The sequence below is a fragment of the Amia ocellicauda genome, chromosome 12, assembly GCF_036373705.1.
Source record: "Amia ocellicauda isolate fAmiCal2 chromosome 12, fAmiCal2.hap1, whole genome shotgun sequence".
NCBI classification, from domain to species: Eukaryota; Metazoa; Chordata; class Actinopteri; order Amiiformes; family Amiidae; genus Amia; species Amia ocellicauda.
The window spans coordinates 1,832,793-1,840,341 of record NC_089861.1 but is presented as its reverse complement, the minus strand read 5'-3'; the positions used below and the strand labels follow the sequence as shown (position 1 = coordinate 1,840,341).

General features: G+C 45.2%; 1 pseudogene; it reads right to left on the bottom strand.

Annotated features, from left to right (window-relative positions):
* Positions 1-223: 223 nt before the first annotated feature.
* Positions 224-7,136, bottom strand: LOC136764199 (GTPase IMAP family member 4-like; annotated as a pseudogene).
* Positions 7,137-7,549: the final 413 nt, after the last annotated feature.

Genomic DNA, 7,549 nt, shown 5'->3' with positions numbered 1-7,549 from the left:
GTTTCAATGTAACTGTAAGTGGATACACACTGAATAATGCTACTATGGTGTATTGTATTATTGTATAAGGGAAATGTGTGAAAAACTATTCTAAAATTGTATGTGGTAACAAAGCCAATGCTTTGTAATGAACGAATAACACATTTGTTCTAGTTAAAAAGGTTTTATAGCATAATAATAATTATTTGGCAATAGAACAGTATCAATTTGGTTCTAACTTTGGGGAAATTATAGATGATAATGTTTATACAAACACAGTAGTCATCATAAGTTTAGTTTAATCTGTTATTAAAGATGAAGGGTTATTCAAAGAAAAAACATATATTGAGACAATGAATGTCCATTAATGGGTAAAATACAAATAAAGACAATGGTCTTAGATATTGAAGTCCCCTGAAGCACCTCCTTAATAAGTGCCCTATATAACTACTTGTCTGTACATGTATGGGGACTGACAGCTGTGATGTGGACAACACTGGGGTTCAGGGCTCCTCCAGGGCAGGGTCCTGAGAGAGAGAGAGAGAGAGAGAGAGAGAGATATTGTCGGGGGTGTAGTAGAGCTGTGTGTCAGTGTGCTGTAGTGACACAGTCAGGGCGTAGTAGAGCTGTGTGTCAGTGTGCTGTAGTTACAGTCCATAAGAGGCCTCAGTGCTGTGGAGTGACCACACTGAATTACTGCTGGGTATGATCCAGTTTTCAACTTCCCAACTTTTATCTCCCTTCTCCTGCAGTCCTCCTGTCTCCCTCTTTTAGTGAAAGACACCCAGTCCTACCCCATCTCGTCTATCTTGTGAGCCAGTGAGATCAGAGAGTCAGTGATACAGACTGAGAGGAGAGCCAGTGAGATCAGAGTCAGTGATACAGACTGAGAGGAGAGCCAGTGAGATCAGAGTCAGTGATACAGACTGAGAGGAGAGCCAGTGAGATCAGAGAGTCAGTGATACAGACTGAGAGGAGAGCCAGTGAGATCAGAGAGTCAGTGATACAGCATTAATCAGACTCACTGAGGGGAGGGTTGATCTCCAGGCTGTTCCTCCTCTTGACAGGCGGAGTGGATTCCTCTGTCTCTTTCTCCAGCTCCTCTTCCTTCAGTGTCTTTCTCATCTTCTCATTCAGCTCCTCTTCTCTCCTGCTCCACTCCTGCATCTTCTGTTTCAGCAACTTTACTTTAATTTGAATCCGTTCTTCCATCTGCTGGTGGGTCTCTGTGTATTTCTGCCTGGTGAAGAATCTCTCCTTGTTTCCTGCCACCATCTCCTCTATCTTGTCCAGCAGCTCTGTGACCTGAGTGCCGTCGCCCCTGTCCCTGTTGTTGAGGACATGATACCTGTTCCCACATTTCTCCACAAGCCGCAGGAGCTCCTCCCCTCCTCTCTCAATGTGCTGCTCAATGGTTGTGTCCCCCAGTCTGTCCCCCCCAGTGAACAGCACTATAGTGTGTCTCCAGACTCTCTCACTGAGGAGCTCCAGGTGTTCCTCTGCTGATCTACTGTCTCCTTCTGTGAAGTCCTAACCCACAGGAATGGTCAGGAGGAGAGCGTGGGGTCCCGGGGGGCACAGAGACACACTGCGCACAATCTCCTGTTTAACCAACTCTGGAGTCTCCTGTACAGAATGACTCCACCACCAGCCTGGTGTGTCGACCACAGTGACCTGCCTCCCGGCCACTTCACCCTGGCTCTTCTCACTCTGCTCAGTCTCTCTCTCAGTGTTAAACGCCTCTCTGCCCAGGATGGTGTTTCCTGATAAACTCTTCTCAGCCCATCTCTTCCCCAGCAGCACAATCCTCAGCTCTGAGAGACGCTGTGTCTCAGGGGAAGCAGTCTGTCTCCCCCCTGTCAGAGAGAAACAACACAGTTTATATCCCTCTTCAGACCCACTGCCTCTCCCTCCATCCCTCCCTCTCCCACACTCGTTCCCTGCCTGTCTCCCCTCTCTCTCCTCCTCTCCCTTCTTCTCTTACTGATGCTGCTCTTTTTTCTTTTTCTCTGATGTCTTTTATTTATTTTGCTTTATTATTATTAATATTTGTATTATTAGTCATATTTTTGTCATTTATGTGTTTTTATTTGACTTTTTTTTCCTAATGGCCAAACCTGTCAACTTTTTCTTCTAACTGACATTGCTTTTTAAATCCTCCATCTCTATCCTGCCTCCTCCATTTGCCAAAACAAGCAGAATACAACCAGAGCTAACCACAAGCAATACTGCATCCCATCATGCTTCACATGTCTGTCACGTGAGGTCACATGACATATATAGTACACATAATCATTTATCTTCATACTGTGCACTAAACTACTTATAGTCAGAAATCAGTATGTAGCTGCAGTATGTACTCATGCAGTATGTAGTAGGGTAGTATGCGGTTTTGAACACAGACTCTGTCTCTCCTGTCTCTCTCTGATGACATCACACTAATAACAGTGAGTCTCAGTGACAACAGACACTAACACGACTGCTGCTGATAATTAATAAAGACACTGTCTCTCGCCCTCTCTCCCTCTCTGCACTGCTCTTTCTCCCTCTCTCAATCTCTCACCCCTTCTTTTCTTCTCCCTCTCTCTCCATCTGTCTCCCCATTCTCTCTTTTCACTTCCCACTCTATCCATCTCTCCCCCTTCAACTCTTCTCTCTCCATCCCTCTGCCCTCTCTATAGTGTTGTGTGTAGTGTGTGTAGTGTGTGTTGCTGGTGTGTTGTTAGTGTTTTCCCTACAGTCACTCCAGTCACACAGTTTGCCCATCAGCTGTGTCTCAGTCCCTCTAATAACTCTCTCAGTGGGACTCTGATCTCCTGCGCAGCGGACACTTTAACTTGGGGACGGGAGGACAGAGGGACAGTGTCTCCTGAGGGACACAGAGGACAGAAACACAGAGCAGCGACTCACCACCAAGGGAGGAGGACCGTTTGCTCGCCATCTCTCTCTCTCTCTCTCTCTCTTAGATCAGCTGTTGAAGGACGTTTCTTCAATATTAGTTTCCAGTGAAGAACATTCCCCAGTCCAGCTCCAGTCCTGTCACACTGCACAACTGTCTGACCTGAAATATGAATAATTAAATCTGAGTGGCGGAGGGACATCTTATAGTGACAGTATTCCTGTCACTGTGTGTGTGTGTGGGCTGGTTTATGTGGTTTATGAGAACCTTTTTAGGTTACAAACTGGTAATTACAAAGTTATTACGCTATAAAGGTGGTTTATGAGGACATTGCCAATGCTTATTAAACATACTAAATAATTTTTTATTGAAAATGTAAAAATGCAGAAAGTTTGTTATTAGGGTTAGGGTTACGGTTATGGGATGGAATCTATAGTTTGTACAGTATAAAAATCATTATGTCTATGGAAAGTCCTCATAATGATAGCGGCACTGTTCAAACACAGCAGCAATTGATTGTTTTCCTCCTTGCTTTGATTGTTCTCCTCCTTGCTCCCTTTCCCGTAGCCCTCGTCTGTAACCCTACATCTTGACAGCACTTAGCTTTCACCGTCCAGGATGTAGGAAGTCTCTTACTGTACTTGTGTACATTGTAAATTGGAATTTGTAAAATGTATTATTTTGAATTGCTATGTTTTAGCTAAGTTGAATTTGTAATGATTGATGCCTTGTACTTCTCTGTATTTTTGCACTTATGTTGTAAGTCGCCCTGGATAAGGGCGTCTGCCAAGAAATATTATTAATAATAATAATAATAATAATAATAATAATATTATTAATAATAATCAGAGCACTTTATACCAGACAGAGTCACACTGGATCTCTGAGCTGCACAGTGACCTGCAGACCTCACTTCTCTCACAGCCGCTCTGAATGAATCCTGCTGTCCTGATCCAGACATGGAGCAGAAGAGGAGGAGGAAGAGGAAGAGGAGATGGGGTTTCTGCTCCTCCTCCTCCCTCCTGGTCCTGCCTGAAGCCAGAAGAAGCCCAGTCTGCAGCCCGCTGTACAGGGGACCTCCTGCTGTCTCTCCTCAGCTCTGACTGTGGACACCTCTCCTCTGAGTGTCTTTATTCACACCTCTGACACACGGCTCCCACTGGGAGTCACTGTAACACCCATCTGTGACTCAGAGCAAGAGATAAAACCCACTTTGTCAGCATGTCAGGTCTGTGGAGAAAGTGAAACTAATTTGCTGAATAAAATGTTATATTGCTAGAGAGCAATAAAATACACCCAGGAGATTAAGACACAGGAGTCTGTTGAGTCCAGAGTTCAGGGCCCCTGTGTCATTCAGGGCTGAATAAAGCAGTGAGTGAAATACAGGTGAGCAGACATGCCTTCTACACTCACCTGCACAAACTGCGTCTCACTCACCCAGACTGCGTCACACGCCTCAGACCTGAACAATACTGACCAGCTGTGTCAGATGTCTTAATCAGTCCACAGCCGCATGTCTATCATAAGGACACTAACTGTGTGAAGAGCAATAAAACAGGTCCAGAGTCCAGACACCAGTGTCCCAGTCTGTCCCAGTACAGAGATACGGCTCCAGGTCAGCTGACACTGTAGTCCCAGCAGCCCAGCAGCAGAGTGGCGTCTCAGAAACCCAGTCTGTGTGTGTGTGTGTGAGCAGTCACAGAGAGTGAGGCGTCCTGCACTCACACCAGTACACATGAGCGCAGTGCTGATCCAGAGGGACTGGACAGGATAATAAGAGCCTTATGAGCCTCAGCCTGACAGCGAGAGAGAGGTTTTCTAAAATGTGTTTCTCTGACTAAACACTCCAAACCAGCGACACGGCAGCTAAGAAAGACCCGAGTGAAGCTGCTGCTCTAGTCAGCAAGAGGATTAGACTCCTCTCTCCACCTGGACTCATATAACACACTGTATAAACCACACACCTCACACTGCACAACACACTGATAACACACTGTATAAACCACACACCTCACACTGCACAACACACTGATAACACACTGTATAAACCACACACACCTCACACTGTACAACACACTGTATAAACCACACACCTCACACTGCACAACACACTGATAACACCCTGTATAAACCACACACCTCACACAGCACAACACACTGATAACACACTGTATAAACCACACACACCTCACACTGCACAACACACTGAATAAACCACATACACCCTGTATAACACACTGTATAAACCAGACACACAGCCTGTATAACACACTGTATAATCCACACACACCCTGTATAACACACTGTATAAACCACACACACCTCACACTGCACAACACACAGATAACACACTGTATAAACTACACACACCTCACACTGTACAACACACTGTATAAACCACATACACCCTGTATAACACACTGTATAAACCAGACACACCCTGTATAACACAATGTATAAACCACACACAGCCTGTATAACACACTGTATAAACCACACACTCTGTATAACACACTGTATATACCACATACCTCACACTGCAGAACACCCTGATAACACACTGTATAAACCACATACACCCTGTATAACACACTGTATAAACCACACACACCCGGTATAACGCACTGTAAAAACCACACACACCCTGTATAACACACTGTATAAACCACACACACCTCACATTGCACAACACACTAATAACACACTGTATCTGTATCTGATAACACACAATCCTGATACTAAAATAGGTGGCTCAGCAGATACAATCTTTGCAGCACAGGCTATTCAGAGGGACTTAGATAATATTCAGTTGTGGGCGACACCTGGCAGATGAAATTCAATGTGGACAAGTGCAAGGTATTACATGCAGGTAACAAACATGTCCACTATAATTACACTATGGGAGGAACAGAACTAGATGAAGTAACGCATGAGAAAGACCTAGGAGTCTATGTGGACTCCTCACTTTCTCCATCCAAACAATGTGGGGAAGCAATAAAAAAGGCAAACACAATGCTAGGGTATATTGTCAAAAGTGTAGAATTGAGAACAAGGGCAGTGATGTTCAGACTGTACATTGCACTAGTTAGAGCTCATCTGGATACTGTGGACAGTTCTGGGCTCCACACTTCAAGAAAGATATCGCTGCTCTAGAGACAGTTCAGAGGAGAGCAACCAGACTTATTCCAGGTCTGAAGGGAATGTCCTACTGAGAGACTGAGGACCTGAACCTTTTCACCCTGGAACAGAGGAGACTACGTGAGGACTTGATTCAAGTCTTTAAAATCATGAAAGGCATCGACCACATCAAACCAGAGGAGCTTTTCCAGATCAGCAGGGACACACGCACCCGGGGACACAAATGGAAATTGGGCTTCAAGGCATTCAAGACAGAAAACAGGAGACACTTCTTCACACAGAGAGGCGTCACAATCTGAACAAACTCCCCAGCGATGTGGCTGAAGCTGAAAGTTTGGGATCATTCAAAAACAGACTGGATAGGATCCTTGATCACTTAGATATTAATGGACACCAAATGAGCATGATGGGCCGAATGGCCTCCTCTCGATTGGACACTTTCTTATGTTCTTATGTATAAACCTCACACACCTCACTCTGCACAACACACTAATAACACACTGTATAAACCACACGCACCTCACACTGCACAACACCCTGATAACACACTATTTAAACCACACACAGCCTGTATAACACACTGTATAAACCACACACACCCTGTATAACACACTGTATAAACCACACACGCCCCCTGTATAACACACTGTATACAACACACACACCCTGTATAACACACTGTATAAACCACACACACCCTATATAACACACTGTATAAACCACACACACACTGTATAACACACTGTATAATCCACACACCCCTCAGCCTCTGACCTTGTACAGGCGTCTCAGTTTGCTTCACCCCTCCTGTCCTGTGTCTGGTCTGATAGAGCAGGGAGGCCCCGCTGTGTCCCCTGTGTCCCTCCAGCCTCTCTCTCACATCATGGCCGTCTCTCCTGCACAGACACTGAGTCTCCCTCTGCAGCTGAGCTCCACGGTCCTCTGAGTGATTCTGGCCCCTGGATCTCAGCTCATATTGACACGTCAGACACAGAGGACTGACCCGATCACAGCCCGGCTCGGCCCTCTCTCTCTCTGGGTCTCTGGGTGTCGGTATAATGTGGCTCAGAGTGAGCAGCAGGCGAGACACACACACAGTGCTGTGTAACACACAGGGCTCAGCACAGGACACAGGCCAGTCTCAGTGTTTCAGGGGCGTTACTCAGTCCCTCTCACACTCCAGTGCGTTGGGCAGGGCAGCGCTTAATACAGCAGATAAAGCTAGTTAGTTAATATTTTGCCTCCCTATGGATGTTCTAATTTTAGTAACATTAGTTAACCCTGTGGGGTTTTAGTATTGTGTGTGTGTGTGTATGAGTGTGTCAGTGTCTGTGTGAGTGCATGTGTGTGGGTGTGTCTGCTGTATGGCCAGAAAAAACATAACAAAACGACAGCTTTGTAAATAGTCTAATGAAATGAAAGGGTGCTGATCTGATAAAATACAGCCAAGATGTTGCAACGGACAAATTGTTTTCATTTATCATTACAGTTATTTTTGATTGGCCTAGGACTTTAAACTGGAGTGTGGTTTGT